The sequence below is a fragment of the Mus musculus genome, chromosome 7 (genome assembly GCF_000001635.26).
Source record: "Mus musculus strain C57BL/6J chromosome 7, GRCm38.p6 C57BL/6J".
Taxonomy (NCBI): Eukaryota; Metazoa; Chordata; class Mammalia; order Rodentia; family Muridae; genus Mus; species Mus musculus.
In genome coordinates this window covers 117,219,097-117,237,366 of record NC_000073.6, presented here as the reverse complement: position 1 = coordinate 117,237,366, position 18,270 = coordinate 117,219,097, and the positions used below count along the sequence as shown (strand labels likewise).

The window sequence follows — 18,270 nt, the reverse complement described above, 5'->3', positions numbered from 1 at the left end:
ACCCTTCTTGTAAATGCCTCATACACCCACTAGAGGTATGCTTCCACCATGACTATGCATTTTGAATTTTGTCAGAATATTCTGCTTTTATTTTATACACACACACACATACAAATGCATGCATTTACATATATGTGTGCATGCACACACAGAGGCACACATGCATGCATGTGCACATACACACACATTTAGATCTCACATATGAGAAAAACATGTCTTTCTGGTTCTTCACTTTTCTGATCTTTTATTTTTTATTTCTTAAGATGTCAGTCTCCATCTTTGCCCAACTCCTGCAGATGACACAATTTCATTCTTTATAGCTTCATTGCATGTATTTACATTTTCTTTAGCCGCGTGTGTGTGTGTGTGTGTGTGTGTGTGTGTGTGTGTGTGTGTGTGTGTGATGGCCATCTAGACAGGTTCTAGATCTTGGCTTTTGTGATCCAAATGTGGATGTTCACCCATCTCTGTGCTATGTTGGGTTACATTGCTTTACAAATACACCAACATGTGAAATAGCTGGACACTAAAAACCTCTTGAATGTAAGGGATAGAGAGTGATAAAACAGAAGATGTAATGCACACAAAGAAAAAATGGAAAGAAAAGAGGGTGAATATAATAATAAAAAAAGACACAAGTAAAGATATAAAGAAAAAGTTTCTTGCAAAAGAAAGGCAAGGACTTACAAAAATAATATGGTTTTAAAAACTGGAAACCTATGTCAGAACTGAGTTTGAAACAGTTTAGATATTATTATTTTGTGGCTAGGGTAAGCAATGCAAGCCCAAGGACAATTCAAAGTAAGGTCACTTCAAGCTGAAATCTGTGGTCTATCACAGAATACATTGGGCTGGAGAGACCTAGGGGCAAAAGACATTATATGAAAGATTTTGAGATGGTGAGAAGAAAGACAAAGTAATAGACACCAAAACTCCTCCGTAGGGATCCAAATGGGATCCAATGCCCTGATCCAACACAGAGATCCAATACCTAGATTGCTATCGGTATTCTCCATAGGCTCCAACATGAGAATCCAACATCAGAATTCTCCGTAGCTATCCTCCATGGAGATCTTAGATGGGTATCTAAAACAAGGATCCTCCACAGGGATCCAACACATGGGGGAATCTTCCATGGGGAGTCAACACAGGGCCCATTCATAGGAATCCACCATTATGATCTAACATAGGATGTAATGGATGCCATGGTCAGGAGCAGTTCTTGGGAGCATGACAGCTATGTGATTATCATTTTCTGGCTTATTTAAAAAGATACTGAAGATCAGTTAGTTCTGTGTCATGCAAAGTAAAATATGGGATGCTGGGGCCTCCTGAGCAAAATATGTAGGGTGTGAGATTGAGAATAGAGGATTGGGAACTAGGAAAATATGGTTTGTTTAGGATGAGACAACTGCAAATTGGAACACAAGTAGATAAGCAAAGAGAAACTCTCATGGTTCTGAAGGGATTCCTTAGCCCTGTTGCAGATCAGACAGAGAGGAAGGTTTTAAAGCACATTAGAGGCACCTCCACACCTGTATGTTTCTGAGATCCCATGCTCGCTGTGGAGTGCACATTAGAAGCATGGGCAAAGAGCAATGGCAAGAAAGTGTTTCCAGACTCACTGTGGTACTTTTTAAGGTAGGGTCGCTCACTAAAGGTGGAACTCACCAATGAGGCCTGATTGGCTTGACAGAATACCTTCCCAGCTCAAGGATTACAGGTACATATGCCATGCCTGGATATTACATGGGTCCTGGGAATCAAAATCTGAGTTTCTGTGATCATATGGCGAGTGCTTTATTGATCTATCTCCCCAGCTTCTTCTATTGTATATAAAAGTTTGGGTTCCAGTGCTCATGTTGTAAGTAGGATGAGGAAGGGTTTCTCTTACGTTGTTCTATCCTCCATACATCATGGGTTAGGCTTTCCTTACTCCTCCCTACAAAGAGTCAGGATTCTCCTTAACTCCGAGAACTCAACAAACTCTTACAGGCAGCGTCTGTCTCTGTGTCCCAGAAGGATCTCAATAGAAGACTAAGTGCTGTAGTCAGACCAATAAGACTTCCAACACCTCCCTGTGTATTTGTATGTGAGAATCAAATGATAGTCTACATTGGACAGAGCCTGTAGACATGTCTGACAGTAGATAAAGACTGTTGTTCTTCTTCCTCTAGGTGTGGGCATCTGAACTGTATAGATGAATGTTCGTAGAATAGAGGAGAAAATTAGGACTTGAGGTAATATGAATATTGGAGTAAGAACAGTTGAAAGACCACTCTTCTTGTTCCAGTAAATTGTCCATCTTCAGTTTCTATGGTATTGGTATCTTTGTTATGAAATAACATATGATCTATATCTTATGGAGGCTAGCCAGGGTTCTTTAAAGGAACAGAACCAATAAAGGGGCATATATTACAAAGGGAATTTGTTGGGTGGTCATATGCATATGTACTAAATACTCCAACAATGGTGGTCTGCCACTGGAGAAGGTGACAACCAGTTAGGTGCTCATCTACTGAGGGTGGGTGCCGCAACAGTCCAGTCTGGTGCTGGCAGCCTCAGGGATTCCTGGAGAGATGCTGCTCTGTAGGCCACATGGGAAGTTTGAAGAACCTGCCTTTCAATGTAAGAAAGGATGACTGCAGCAGCAGTAGCAGGACAGATGCACCAACCAGCAAGAAGGAAAGGCAGGAAATCAGTCAGCACTGTGTTCTCTTCAGAACTCTTTGAACTCCATCAGGAGGAGCTGCCCACTCTGGGGAATTGTGTCTCTTAGTTGATTGTGAATCCAATCAAGTTAACCATCAAGATTACCTACCCTGGGAGATGATTTGAATATCACTGAAGGAGAATGTTAAGTCATTACAGGTCCAAGCCTGGTATGTATGGTTTACTATGAAGACACAGGTGTCTGGCTGATATCACCCACAGAGCAGAGATTGGGCATAGGGATTTGGCTGATAGGGAAGCTTAGCCTGTGTACTTAGCCAGGACTGCAAGTGATAGGTGCACCATTCAAAATCCCTTAAGCGAACATGAACTTAGAGGAACATGAGAGATATCTTGAAGGAATGGTAAAACCAAGCCAAAGCAAAGGGAGGGGGCCGGAAAGCAGGAACTGAGATCCTTTCCCCTTTCTTGTATTGGTTGCCTGTTTGTTTCCTACTCCTACTCTTTCATTAGGAATGGACCTTCCAGCATTTCCCACGCAGATTCAATACTCATATTCATTTTCTCAAAGCCAAAATTCCTACCACAGGGCTTATTTAAGTTCAAATGCCTATCCCTGGGCTAATCGGCTTCTTCCAAGACAAAGGGGGGTACTACAACCCACTGTGGGACAGATACTTACTCTTGGATCCAATAACACCAGCTAGAGATGTAGGCCATTTGAGGAAATGGTTCCTCAAAAGAAAATCAGCCAGATATTATTGGTGGAAGAACAATTTCCAGGCTGAATGGATGAAACCATGGTAGAGCATGACACCTTTCTCTGAGTGGTGACCATAAGACTCTTATCTCACTTTTGAACACACACACACACACACACACATGTGTATATATATATATATATATATATATATATATATATATATATATGGCTGTACATATGAGTTAAGATGCTCCCAGAGCCCAGAAGAGGTTGTCAGATCTCCTGGAGCTGAAGTTACAAGTTGTGAGTCTCCTGATGTAGGTGCTGGGAACTGAACTTGGGTTCCCTGCAGAGCAGTAAGTGTTCCTAAGCATAGCACCATCTCTCCACCCCTGTAATTTTCACTTTTTTATTTTATCTATGTATTCATTTACTTGTTTCCTCCACACTGCTTTCATTCATTCAAATATCACTCTGAAGAGTATTTGTCATTTTCTAAGTTTACCATGGAGTGATGTCTTCCTTCCTACAGCCGACTTGCTTCTAAGGCTTCCTGGCCTCTAAGTACTTGGCCTCTTCCTCCTGGACAGGCCCTTGGCCCATGAAGCAGTGTGTAGATGCAGCAGTGTGTAGGTGCAGCAGTGTGTAGGTGCAGCAGTGTGTAGATGCTCCTGGACCACTTCATGGCCCTAAGAGCTCCTGTTAAGGGACAGGCAGCCTTTGAAACACCAGGAAATGGGCAAACTTTGGGGAGGATCATCCCTGTCCTTTACACACACACACACACACACACACACACACACACACACACACACACACACACACAGTGACTCTGTCGACTTCTGCAATGTGAAGCCAAAGGACAGAGAGCTATCTGTCAGATCCTAGAATTCCCACTTACATCTTAGAAGTGAATCATAAACCAAGCATTGCAGAAGCTCCAGATCCCTGTGCTCAACCCAGTACCAATGAGAACAGTATCCACTGTCCACTGTTCATATATATTTATATATATATATATAAATTTTAACCTTGTTTTAATCTCATAACAAGTATCAGTTACTAAGTACTTGATCAGTGTGTGTATCTGAACTTTTTAAATGTTACCCCAAACCATCTTTTAAAATTAGAGCTGACTTTGTCTTGCAAAGGGTACCTGGCAATATTTAGAAGCAATTTTGGTTGGCGCTCTGGAAGAATTTGCAGCTGGTATCTATGGGATAATGGCAGTGGGTTCTGCTAAAATCCCCCAGAGCCCAGGGCAGTTGGGAAAACAAAGAGCAACCCAAGCCCTGGTGTCACGAAGGTTAATAGTGGAAAGTGCCAAATTAATCCTTTCCATAGCTTGATCAACACCACCACCATCACTATCATCACTATCACTACCATCATCACCATTACCATAATTATCGTTATCATCCTTGTTCTAGTTAGGCCTCTGTTACTGTGATGAAACACTGACCAAAGGGGAATCGTTTGGCTTATACTTCCAGGTGGCAATCAATCAGCAAGGAAAGTCAGGGCAGAAACTGCATCATAAATCATGGGACTTATTGGTTTGCTCTCTAGCTCATGTTCCAGGAGTTTTTATTATACATCCCAGGCTTACCTACCTAGGAATGGTGCTGGGCCCTCCATGGCAATCATCATTAAGACGATCTTTCAAAGATATGGCTATGAGTCAGTCTGACGGAGGCAGCTCTTCAATTGAGATTCCTTCTTCCTAGGTTACTTCTAAGGGTTTTGGTAAGTTGGCAGTAAAAACTAACCACCATAATCATCATTGCCACCACCACCACCACCATCACCAAACACCACCATCAACACCACCAACTTGATTTTATAGAAGAGGAAACTGAAGTATGTGTAATTTGTTTGGGTAGCTGTACTGGGAATTTTTCTCTTTGGACTCTAAATTCTGTACTTCCAGCTCCTAATCCACGACTCTATTCAGGTCCTGGCTTCAGTACTTGGAACTTCAGGATGCTAACTCCGAGCTCGCTATGAGGCACTCAGAAATTTCCAGCTTGCTTCAGCATCGCAAATTCACCTAGTTTTATCCGAGAAACTGAAGATGTTACTTTAGCCAGAGCTGGGCATATCTTTAAATTGAATCCAGTTCTCCCTATTGAAACATAATAACTTGAGAGGTAATCTGGTCTCTTCATTACCAGTGGTACATCCTGTTGTCAAAATCTCCTTTGAGTTGGTAGTTAAAGGCCCAGCCACACATTCTTAACGTTATTGTTGCTGGCTAAAATGCTTAGCAACAACACAAACATCACTCAGAATCAAATTATCAGATGTACTGACAAGATGCTTCTCGATTTAATAGTGTGGTAAATGATGGCTGGGAGATGTTCTTTGAAGCTGTGGAGGCAAATGTGAAAACTAATTCAATTCTCAAATGAATAAAAGTGAGAAACTGTGCTTATAAACCTGATATTACCAGACACAAGGCCAGTGCCTCCTGCTGCCTGGCGTCTGGAGGAGGGAGGAGAAGGGACTTATTTCATTTCTGATTATCAAGACTTGGGCTTTGTGACCACACACAGTTGACCTTGTGTACTGTGTTGAGGACCTGGGGAGGACTGAGTGCTCATTTACAACCCGACAGGAATCCTTACTTAATCACCAGTCATTGCTGGAGGAAGAGCGGGACTCCTGAAGAAGCATCCAGAGCCTTGGGGAAATCAGACCTCTCTTTATTAGATGCAGAAAATGAGTAATAGATCTTCCTGAGAGGAGAGAGGATGCTGGATGACCCAGGTCAGTGACCTCCTGGCAAATGGGCAAAGCCAGGGGTCCTTCATAAATGTTTTCTGGTACAAAGAAAAGGTAGGTTTGAAAGAAACTCAGAATATAGCTATAAATATGGATATACATACACACATATACATAAACATGTATTTACATATATGAAATGAATCAATGTAAATTATGCCCACATAAAATAAGTCATACACACATACACACATGCACACATATACATATAGATCATATACATATACACATACATATACATTTGTGTTCATGAGTCTAATGCATTAACTCACTTTACTGGTGTAATGGAGGCCACACAATCAATTGCAGGTTAGAGCCCAGCACCCTGCTCAGCCTCATGTCCAACCATTTGGTTCCAACCTGGCACTAACTTCCTGAATTACTGTCAAGCATCACACATGCAGGACCTTAGAGCCACAAGACCTCCATCTGGTTGATGTGCCTTACAAGGCCAGAGTGTTTCTAACTGCTCAACTTGGGCATCAGTCTGGGGATGCTCACAACGCCCCTCAGGTTCATTAATTTGCTGAAATGACCTTTGGAACTCAGATAAAAATTACAGAGTGGCATAGTGTTTGAACAAAACCTTCCCATATCCTCCTGGATATTTCAAATGTCCATAGATTATGGACACACATGCAATGTGAATTGTACATAAGTAATCACAAAACTACATTGTTCATGGAATATGAGATGAAAAGTGTGCCTTTTTAATATCGGACCTATTGTGTTTTTGAAATGTTTTTGACATGTTGTGGGTTGTATTAATTCTTTCACGAGTGTCAATTACCTGTAATTGCTATTTTATTGTAAAGGAAACAAACGAACAAAGATGAGGCCCTCTGGGGCTGCGGTCTGGAAGCCTCTCTATCCCACCCCTGTGCAGGTGCTCTGTGCCCCTCCTCCCTCCCTGTCCATCACTGTGCTCAGCAGTCAGAATGCTCTTTGAACTGTTGCGGTTTTGTTGAGTTTTATCAACAGGTATGATCAGCTGGATCACGACTAAGCCCAAGCTCTAGCCCCTCTCTTCTCCCAGGCAGAGGTCATGCAAAGCTGAAAACTCCAACCCTTGCCAGCCCTTCTTGAAAATTCTCCAAGGGTTCACCATGCATTCATTAGCATAAACTCAGGCTGCTCATCATAAATAACAGAAGACACCCCTGTCATTCTGCAAATTCCAATTTTTTTTAAATGTCTTTATTTTACCTCTTTTCTTCCTTGGGCCTACATTACTTTCCTGTTCCTTTACATCTGGGGAGAGGAGCTGTAAGCTAAAGTTCCCTGGGGAAAGTTGGAATGTTGAAGGTTAAAGATCAAAATCACATTATGTTATCTTTACATTCCTCAATAGCCATTTACCACCCAGCTCTGTGTCTGACCTCACAGCCTTTCATTATCAGTTAGAAATGTTTGGAATGCCTTACCAGGCCACTGGCTTCCACCAATCTGAACGCTGAGAAGAATGTCGTTAGATAGCACCTGAGACCGATGGAAATCTCCTGCACACACTTTGCACCTGCCTACCGATGTCTCCAGCTGAATCCATGTTCCTGGTTCACGGCCATCTGTATAAGTTCTCTTAGTCTTATGGAACCAAAAGCTGTGTTTTCTGTTAATAGAAGTGATGGGAAGCAGAGATAGAATACTATCAGTATAGTATAGACCTGCATCCCCCAAAACAATTCCATGCAGGATGCCCCGCAAAACGACAGTCTTGTTCTGTTCCAACTACAGTCAGCCACGATTGGTTTTCTGCTTGGACACTGTCTGCCTTGTTGATCAATAGTTTCCAAATCCAGGGGACTTTGCCCCAACCACAGGGGACAATGCTATCCTTGGAGGTGGTACATCTGTGACAACTTGGAAAGGGACTGGTAGTGGCATCTAGTGGGGAGTGGCTGGGAATGCTACAAAATCACCAGTGGTACGCAGGGCAGACCATACACAGGGCAGCCTGCACCACACAGGGCAGTGCAGGACATGTAAGGCAATCCATGATATACAGGGCAGCCCTTTCTCACAATGGAGGATTTTCTGTTCCAAAATGTCACTAGTGTTGCAGCAGAGAAACCTGTTTTATGTGCATAGAGGAGAAAACAATTTTGGTCTCTTTTTCTATCAGTTTTTTGGGTCTTCCCATAGAAGAGTTGGGGCAATTGTTGAGGTTCTTCAAAAAGTGTTAATAAGCATCATTTCCAGAGGCCATCTTCTTCCTCTGGTTTCATCTGCCCTCGGATACAGCAAGGCTTTTTCCTCCCCTTGTATTACCTGTGCGTGCACTGACAACACACAGGGCAGCCTTGCTGGGCACAAGAGTGGGAGGAGGCTACCTCTTGCTGACCACGGGATCCTGGCTTGGAGCTCCTAGCCAAGTGGATTCCACTACCGCTCCATATACTTTGGTATTGTTTGTTCACCAACATCTTGCTTAACTTGAGCATGAGGCATACATAAACAATGATAAACATTGATTCTTACCTTCCAGGTCACTTCTTACTTCTTATTCCCACTCTCTGGGGAGTGAATGTTTCTCAGAGCTCCCGAAAGCTCTCCTCCCAGCAGACTTTGCTCAGTCAGGCTCTAAGACACAGAACTGAGGAAGCCAGTAAGTTCTGGAAGTACAACTTTTTTTTGGATTCCATCTCTGCTTTGAGTGAGTGACAGCTCACTAGGGGAGATACGTCCTCAGCCAACAGGAGCATAAGTGGCAGAAAGGAATGTTTGGAATGAAGCAGAAAAGATTTTCTTCTTCCCATAGTAGAAAATGAACAGCAAAAGAGACTACTGTTTGCTGTTCAAGAGGTAAGCTATGTATGTCGTCACCAAAGGCTTCATTTCTCTTTATAAATGCAAAGAAAAATAACAATTTCTAAACTGCTTCATTGATCAAAGAATAACTGCTGGCTACAAACATTTATTCATACCACAAAAGGCACATGCTCCTTCCTCTTAACAACAATATTATCTTGTTTCAGTTAATAGTTATTGAACCGCTATGCACAGGCACTATTTAAGAACAGTGTAAATATATCATCCGATTTTTTTTCTTCACTTAAACTCCCAGCTGTTAGGTCCAGCTAGTGTCTTGACTTTATAGATAAAACTGAGAGTCAGAGAGGTGAAGCTGCTTGCCCGACGTCACACAGCTGACACTGTCAGAGCAGGAATATGGAACTGAGAATTGGTTGGCTAAACAATCCCTCATTGTTGCTATGGCTTGATAAAAACTGTTCCCAAAAGCTTATTCTTAAAGGGCTTAGTCTCCACTGGTGATCCTCTTGAGATGGGATTTGACTATGATAGGCAGAAGAACTTGCTGGGAGATGAGGTTTACTTAGTTAAAGGATGTGACTCAATGAAGATGTGGTGTGTGTTTGTGTTATGTGTATATGTTCATGTGTGTGTGTGTTATATGTGTACATGTTCATGTGTGCGTGCTTGGGTGTGCCTGCATGTTTGCATATGCCTGTGTGGTGGCCACAAGTTGATGTCAAATAGCTTCCTCAATCTTTCTCCCTGTTTTATGTTTACACAGGGTTTCTCACCTGCACCCCGAATTTGCTGATTCAGCTTGTCTAGCTATCAACTGACTCTAGGGATTCCGGTCTCAGCCTCCTGAGTGTGGGGATTTCAGGTGGATTGTCATGTTAGCCTGGCATTTACATAGGTAATGTGGACCAGGACTCTTGTACAGCATAGGCTTTAACCACCAAGCCATCTCCCAGAAGAGCGGCAACCACTACTCTTCTTTCTGACTTTATGGACTTGCAAATGATATCTCTCATTTCATGGGCTGAATTTTAGTTTTTTATAGTGTTCATCAAAGCAAAATGATGCTCAGATGGGAAGTTCACGTTATTCATTTTCCTTCTGCCACTGTGTTTTGGTATTGTATCTAGCAAGGTGTTGCCCATAAAACATCACAAATATATACTTCTAGTATTTTTCTATGGGTTTAGTGTGTGAACTCTTCCATTATTTGGATGGCACATCTGAGCTATGTTTTATTACAGCATGATTCAGGGAGTCTGGTTTCACTCTTTTGACTCTGAATATCCCACTATCACATACATTACCGAAAAGATTCTTTCTCTATTAGATTATCTTGGTACCTTAGTTTCAACTAACTATGTGTTTATGTTAGGGTTAATATTTAGATTTTAATTTTCATCCTATTTATCTGTGATCTACCCACCTATCTATCTATCTATCTATCTATCTATCTATCATCTATCGATCTATCTATCTATTGATCTATCTATCTATTGATCTTCTATCATATATATCTCTATCTATCTATCTATCTATCTATCCATCCATCCATCCATGATAGTCTGTCATCTACCTTTCTATGTCCTAGTTTTCTACTGTCTTAATTACTCTGACTTTTAAGTAAGTTTTAAAATCAAGAACTATAATAAGGCCAACTTTCTTCCTTCTAAGCTTATGGCTATTCTGTATCACATGAAATTTAAAAGCGGCTTGTCAGTTTTATGAAAAAAAATCTGGCAGAAATTTTGGCAAGAGTTGAGTCAAACCATTAGATCTTTGAGAAAAACAGGGAAAGATTCCCACAAAGATGGGCTGGAGAGATATCCCAGCCTTTAGAGGCTAGGCTCCCAGCCACAAATGTAAGATACCCACAAAAATGTCCAGTTGACTGTTTATGCCTTACCACAGCCTGGGAACCTTTTGTAGCTGTATGTTACCACAGCTGTTTCTTCTCTGTCCTAGCTGTTATACTGACCCAGCCTTCACTCAGCATATGTCCCTCTGGGTGCAGTCTGTAATTGCTCCTCCTTGAAGTTGTTAAGATAGGCTAGGGTGAAGTTCTCAGTTCTGTGCACCATGCTGTGTTTGAATCTCAACCCCAAGCAAAGGGTTTTGCAAATAAAGACACAGGAACACCCTGTTCCTGCTGGCCTTCCGGCTGCTCTAATCAGTGTCCTTTCTCCCTGAAGATTTTAGGCACTGTCTAATGTAGCTTTGTTTCTACCACAAGCTCCCAGTAATGTTTCCTATAAGGCAGGTCCAAGAGTACCTAGACTTCCCAGTTCTCATTGTTCTTGGGACTTTTCATTTCTCCTCCACTTTCAAAGGACAGTGTTTGCTGGATGCGGACTTCTTTTACTTCTTAACTTCCATCTTATTTTTAGGATTTTGTTCATTTGAATTCATAGTAAAAAGTCATTTTCAACTTTTAGAGTTCATTATCCGGTGGATTCTAACATCTGTGCCCCTTTGAAGCCAATATTAATAAATTTCCTTTTCCTATTCATTACAGGTGTATTTTTTCTATTCCCTGGTGATTTTTTTCATTTTGTTTGCATGTGTATATGTGTTTGTGTTGTGCATGTGTGTGCATATATGAGTGTGTGCAGGTATATGTATGTGTGTACAGTGTACAGGTATATGTGTTGGAGCAGGGGAGATAGGCATGTAGAGGCCCAAAGAGGGTACTGGTTTTCCTCCTCTGTCACTATCTATCTTGGTCCTTTGGCGCAAACTCTCACTCTGAGCCTGGAGCTTGTGTTTGTTGGCAGTGAGCATGGCCCAGTGGTCCTTCTGTCTCTGCTCACGTCAATGGTGAGATTGTAGGTGTGCAGGGGACCACCTTCAGCTCTTATGTTCATGCTGGAATTTAAGCTTCAGCATTTTTATTTATTTTATTACTTTAGAATGTTTTGTTGTAATATATTTTGATCATAGATTTCCTCTCCCTTAACTCCTCCCAGATTCTTCACACAACCTTATCCATCCAACTTCATATTCTTTCTCTCTCTCTAAAAACCAAAATCAAAAGAAACAAACCAAACTAAACAAAACAAAAAGCACACACACACACACACACACACACACACCCCTACACACACAGAGTCTGTTTTGTGTTGGCCAACTCCTCTTGGTCACAGGGCCTTCTCTGGAGTATATTTTATAGGCCCAGTGACAGATACACCATTGAAAGAAAACTGATTTTTCCCTTCTCCAGCAGATATCAATTGCAAATAGCTTCCTGGTTAGGAGTGAACCTTTAGATCCACTTCCCCTTTTCTGTGCTGGGATTTTTTTTCTTGAGCCTATGCTGTTCTTGTGTTTGTGTGTTGTCAGTCTCTGTAAGCTCCTATGTGCATCAGTTCTATTGTGTCTGGATTACACCGTATCCTTAACCATCTATCATCTGTGGCTCTTACAGTCTTTCTACCTCCCCTTCGGCGGAGCTCTCTGAACCTCGTGGGCAGCAGTTTGATGATGTCTCATTAGGAACTAGTGTTCTGAAGTTTCACTCTCTGTACATCGTCGAGTTGTGGGCCTCTTAATTAATTGCCAGTAGCTGCAAGAAGAAGGTTCTCTGATGAGGACTCTGCAGTTCTTTATGTGAGACTATAGCAGCAATGTGTTCTTAGAAGCCATCATTTCTATGTTCCTTTAGTAGACCAATAGGAATTATGCTTTCCTCTAGTCCCTATATAGATTCAGGTTCTTGGCCACTTTAGCTGTGTAAGGCATGGTTTCCATCTCATGGAGCAGACCTTAATAACACAGTGGCTGTTACTCTATAAAATGTGTCCCACTATCACACCAGTGGGCATATCTTGCAAGCAGGATGCTGTCATAGGTCACGGGGTTTGTTTATGGGTGATATTGATGTTTGCCTTTCTCCTCCTCCTGGAAAGTACTGTCCAGCACCATGACTGTTGGTCAGTAGGGGCAAAGCGTCTATTTGGGCAACAGGAATTTGAAACAACCTAGGTGTTTATCAACTGATGGCCTTTTGAAAAGCCATATGGAAATCTGCTCCCAGAGAAGCACCGTATAAGGAGGGAGACTGTAATGGCCATTCAGTGCTATTAACTACAATACCCCAAGTGGAGGGCATGCCTGTGAGAGGTTTCTGCTTAATTTGAAGTGTGAAGATCTACTTCTACTCTGGATAATTGTGGTAGAAAGACACATCTTTAGTCCAGATCTACTCTGGGTCACACCTTCTGCTTGAAGCCTATATAAGATACAGGAAAAGAAAGCTGTTATTCTTTGCCTGCTTGCTCATACCTGCTAGCAAGTTCACTCCTTCACCAGCATTAGAATTGACTTTTTTTGAATTCCAGTATATGCTGGGGACCAGCTGAGACATGCAGCCTAGTGGACTGAACAAACACTAGATTCCTGAACTTTCTGTTAGTAGCCATCCATTGTTGGATTAGCTGAAACACACAAAGTCATTCTAATAAATTCCTACATGTATATATAGACATATATAATAATATATTCATTCTTTCTCATATAATATATATTAGGGCCTAGAGGAAAACCTAAACCTGTTTTTCTACTAAAGGAATGTAGAAATGATGACTTGTAGGGACACACACACACACACACACACACACCCCACCACCAAGCATCGCAGGCTATTGTTTACTTTCCTTAAGGTCAGGCTCTGTTGCTGAGGACAGTAGTTATGATGTCAACGAGCTGCAGTTATCATTACATGCACAGAAAGCTCCCTTAACTGCAGATCGCTGTTCTACCTCTCCAGTCCCCCCTGATAACCGATGGCTGGACATCAGCGTCTGTGAGCTTCATCTTTGTTGGTAATGGATGTATTTGGTTCCATTAACATTCTGGAATTTACTTCTAGGAGGAAGTTATATTTTGGGAAGCAGTTTGAACCTCTTGGGTCTTGCATTGAAATTTTGTTATCGGGGCCAGGCTAGCATTTTAGCTAGGGTTAATGTTGTTTAGCACAGAGGCAAGACACCCTTAAGCCCTCTGCAGAGTACTTTGTGAACTCAGTTTCTTCTCTTGGTCTCAAGCAATTTCTTCACACACATGGCCAGGTCAGTATTCCACTCACAGTCAGGCCTGATCCTCCGCAGGTGTTCTGGGCTCTCCGTGAACTGTTCTCTTTTTAAATACTCTGCCCTGGTGACTCTTGGCCCTTCATAAGCTCTCAGAAGTTTAAGAATTTAGGAATGTCTTCATCACCAGGACTCTGTGCATCCTGTGTGCACTCTTCCTTTGTGTGCCTCTTCTGGTAGCAGCAGGGATTCAGGCTCAGCTCCACGCAGGAGCCCTAGGAGTTCTCTTCAGAGTCTGCACTCAAGCCAAGGGGGACCACAGAGTTAAGGCAGAAAAGGAATCACAGGAGTGAGCCAGTGTGCAGTGGAGTTGGCTCTGTTAGAAGCAGGGGAAAAAAAAGGCAGTCAGGAAGAAACTCAGGACTGTGAATGATGTTCAAGGAAAAAAATAAGACCTGCCCAGGTGTGTGCTTCCTAAGGAGAGCCGCAATTAAGACGCAGAGCATTAAACATAGACACCATTTTGGTGGTGCTCCCTCAAGTTACATCTTAAAGAGCTGCTAAGAAACATATCCAGTTCTTTCCTCTTTTCTTTTTGATACATGAGATTTCAGGGTGACTCCGGGATGCCTTCGATGGGTTGTACATGGCCTTTGGGATATGTGCCTTTACCTATGTCAGGAGAAAACAGCCTGACCTTGTCAGTTGTGTTAGAATTCTTGGTTCTCTGCTGGCAAGAGACTTCAACCTCACCCTGGGTAGGACTCCTTTCGCTCTCCATGTCCTATAATCCCTCCGTTTTTCTGTCATGACTCTGTCACATCTGAAGAACAAATAATGAATGTTCAAAATATAATTGGAAATAGACAGTGAGGCATAACTGTGTCAGAGGCTCTTGCTCACCATAAGTGTGGCTTCCAAGCAAAATGATCCCAAGCAAGGATCTACTGAAGTCCCCAGATCCCAATTCTTCCTTCCATACCTAAGGAGTCACAGCAGATGCTCTCAGGTAGAGGAGATCTAAATCAGTTGCTGTGGTTCAAGCAGAAAGGACGCTGCCCTGCAAGAGTATGGGGTTGAGGATACAAACTCCAGCAGCCAAGGGGTCAATGTGAGGACTGGCCTTCTTTTGTGTTTTCTCTAAGAACCCAGGCTCAGGATCTGAGGCAGCTAGAGAGGCCCTGGGAGTGCACATGGAGATGTGGTATTTCTGTGTTTTTGAGAACATTGATACGCTGCAGCTTAGGCTGGCCTTGAACTCTCAGCAGTCCTCCTGCCTTGGCCTTCTGAGTGCTAGGAGACACGTGTGAGCCGCACCTGGCTCTGGAATGCTTTTTGTTGGAGGTAGTGAATGTACATGCATGTGCACACACGTATGTGCCCATTCATGCACATTTGTGAAGAATGTTCTTCCTTGTCTTTTGGGAAGGATCTCTAACTGGCAGCTCCCACACACATATAATTTCCTGGTAACCCCTACATATATCATAGTAATATTTATAATATGGCCTCATTAACTCTTTCCAAATTAGCATAACTTGAAAATATTATTTTCTTGTATGTAAGTACATGTATGTATATGTGTATATACATGTGTATTCGTGTGTGTGTGTGTGTGTGTGTGTGTGCACATGCACGTGTGTGTATCCATTTCAATTTCAAAAGTCAACCTTAGGTGTTCTTCCTTGTCTTTTGGGAAGGGTCTCTAACTGGCATCAGAAACTGAGTGATGCTCCTAGCTCTGCCTTCCCAGTACTGGGGTTACAGTTGTGGATAATTTCTCTCTGCTTTCTACGTGGGTGCTTGGGCTCACGCTCAGTTCCTTGTGCTCCTATAGCGAGCGCTTCACTGACTGAGCCCCTCCCCAGGCCCAGCCACTTCGCTTTCTAGACAGAGGATAACAGTCCTATGGCTTCAGTGCTAACTCTAGGACGTTACGCCCTGACTAATAACCACTCAAGGCGCCCCTACATAAACTGTGCCTCTAATACTTTGAACTATTTTTTATATCCAAAATTTAACTAACTTGTTATCACTGGAGGATTCATGCAGGAGGCTTTTACAGATATGGTTTCTTTCTTTCCTTCTAGTAAAAGAAAAGAAAAAGTATGCTCTCTGACTCAGTAAAGTCCTCTGGCCCCATTGCAGCTGGCCAACTTATTTTCTATGCCAGGGGGAAACGGCAACAGTTCTCATCTATCTTCCAGAATCTGTACCAGAAGAAAGGTGAGGGGAGGTAACTTGTGAGCCTAATTACTTTGCCCGCTGTATATGACTCAGATCAAACACCGCTTTGTCCTCTCTTTCCCCTTTAGGGGGGAATTAATTAAGCTCTAATTACACTGACTGAAAAAATAGAAGCTACAATAAAATTATTATTTTTTTTTTTAAAAAAAGCCATTAACAAGGTCTGTGCACAGAGCTCATTATGGCCCAGGGAATGAGGCTCATTTGGGTTTTATGGCCTTTTCCATTTACATTTTTATTAAACTCTTTCTTACCATCCTCAATATGTCTTCTGTGTGTGCCATTACCATCCTTAGAAATTTCAGGTGTGTTAGATTAGATACTCGGAGCTCCCTCACTCTCTCTGCCTTCAGTCAAAGTGTGCTTGGTCCCATGGAGCCGATTCATCATCATCACCTCCCTTTAACTGATGTAAAAGTTCATACCAATTTCTTTTCCCCATCTGGAAGGTAGTCTAAGTTGCAGGCACCTCTGGCCCAGGCGAATTAGGTAAAAGCTCGAGTTTTCCTTCTGAGAAGAAACTTGAAGAATTTATTCCAATCAAGACATCTCACTGTAGAAAGGGAATTAGACCCCTTCCCCACTGTTGGAAGAAATCCAGCTGTGGAGGGAAAGTTGTTCAGAAAACAGGAGGAGATTTCCAGAAGAACATGGTGGTGAGGTCCTCTTACACCCACCACCATTACACAGATCACACGACCCAGGGTATATGACACAGGGCACAGCTATAAAGATAACATTATCACAGGAAGAGGCATGGCCATCCTCTAGATGGCACAGGGTAGAACAGGTCTGTTCCGTCATCCAGACCCCAGGCTCTTTCTACCACACAGAGCCCAGCTGCTGGGACAAGGATAGCTTCAAGGACTCTGAGGTCTGAAGCTACTGACTCAGAACTGACAGCAGCCATACCCTCAGATCTGTTTCTCACACTCCACCCAGGAGATCCTGATTACTAGAAATGCAAGGTTAAAATATTGAGCCAGGATGAAAAACATACATTTTCAAAGAAGATGTGCTCCCTGTGACTCACAGAACGGAACAGCATGGCATGCCCATCTGAGAGGCTGGGGATTTTGACTGCGACAGCTCATCACAGCGGAAGTAATCTGAAGGTGAACTCTTATTTATCTTAAAGATGGAGGTAACTTTTAGATTCCATTCCAACTAAAACATACATACATTTATGTGTAAAATTCATGCATCTGTGTACACATATAACCTGAATATTGGCTGCACCCAGAAGCCCTGTTACAGGGACTAGTACAGCTGTGCTCACACTAGAGGACCTGGGGAACTTTTTCAAGCTCTCCACAAGTCACTGCAAGAGGTTGTGGGGTTGGGGCAGGACACTTACATCCTCAGTTCATCTGTGGGCTCTGAACTCCTGCTTATGTTTGCTGTGGTCTGATTCTAGATCCTTCTACCATGGGTATCATCTCTACTTTTCTTTGCATGCCAAGTGAGCCCAAATTCAGCACCTCTCCCACCCACTCTGACAAGATCTTGGTCTATTTTTACACCCTAATGGTTCTCTCTTGCAGAGGAATATCCTGGGGAGGAACATGGATGTGATGATGTGCCTTGTATGGGTTCAACAAAATCCAGCTGTCAGATGTTTAGTGGGCTTGTAATCTGGTTATCATTCAATATTACACAACTGTCAGTATTCAATATCACACACACACTTAATGAATTTATATAACTTACAAAAGTAATAAATACTGGGTGCTCATCACTATTTCATTTTACTACATTTAATTATTGTTTGTATTCCTGAAGTTGCCCATGTATGTGAGAGCTACGCCATCAAACCAGCTGCTACTGCAGGCCTTCCTCCATTTTGTGCATATTGACCGTGCATTGACTATGGTGGTACTGTTCACATCATGGGTCAAATCCTGATCGCTGTCTGGACTTAAACATTTAACAGAGAACATTTTACCCACGCCACTGGAACTAAATTATGTCACACCTGTAGCCACTAAAGTATGAATAACATAAAAATTGAATGTATTTTTAGCATTTGAAATATTTCTATCTGATTCAGCAAATAAATGACTCTGA

The 18,270-nt window shown here is 42.3% G+C and overlaps 1 long non-coding RNA gene across 1 annotated transcript in view; it reads right to left on the bottom strand.

Moving 5' to 3' along the window:
* Gm39075 overlaps positions 1-8,749 on the bottom strand; it is a 95,050-nt gene extending 86,301 nt beyond the window's left edge. The window contains exons 1-2 of the long non-coding RNA XR_869893.1: positions 8,639-8,749; positions 7,585-7,769 (exon numbers count right to left, since the gene is read on the bottom strand). This is a non-coding gene — a long non-coding RNA (predicted gene, 39075). The remainder of the gene's footprint in view (positions 1-7,584; positions 7,770-8,638) is intronic.
* Positions 8,750-18,270: the final 9,521 nt, after the last annotated feature.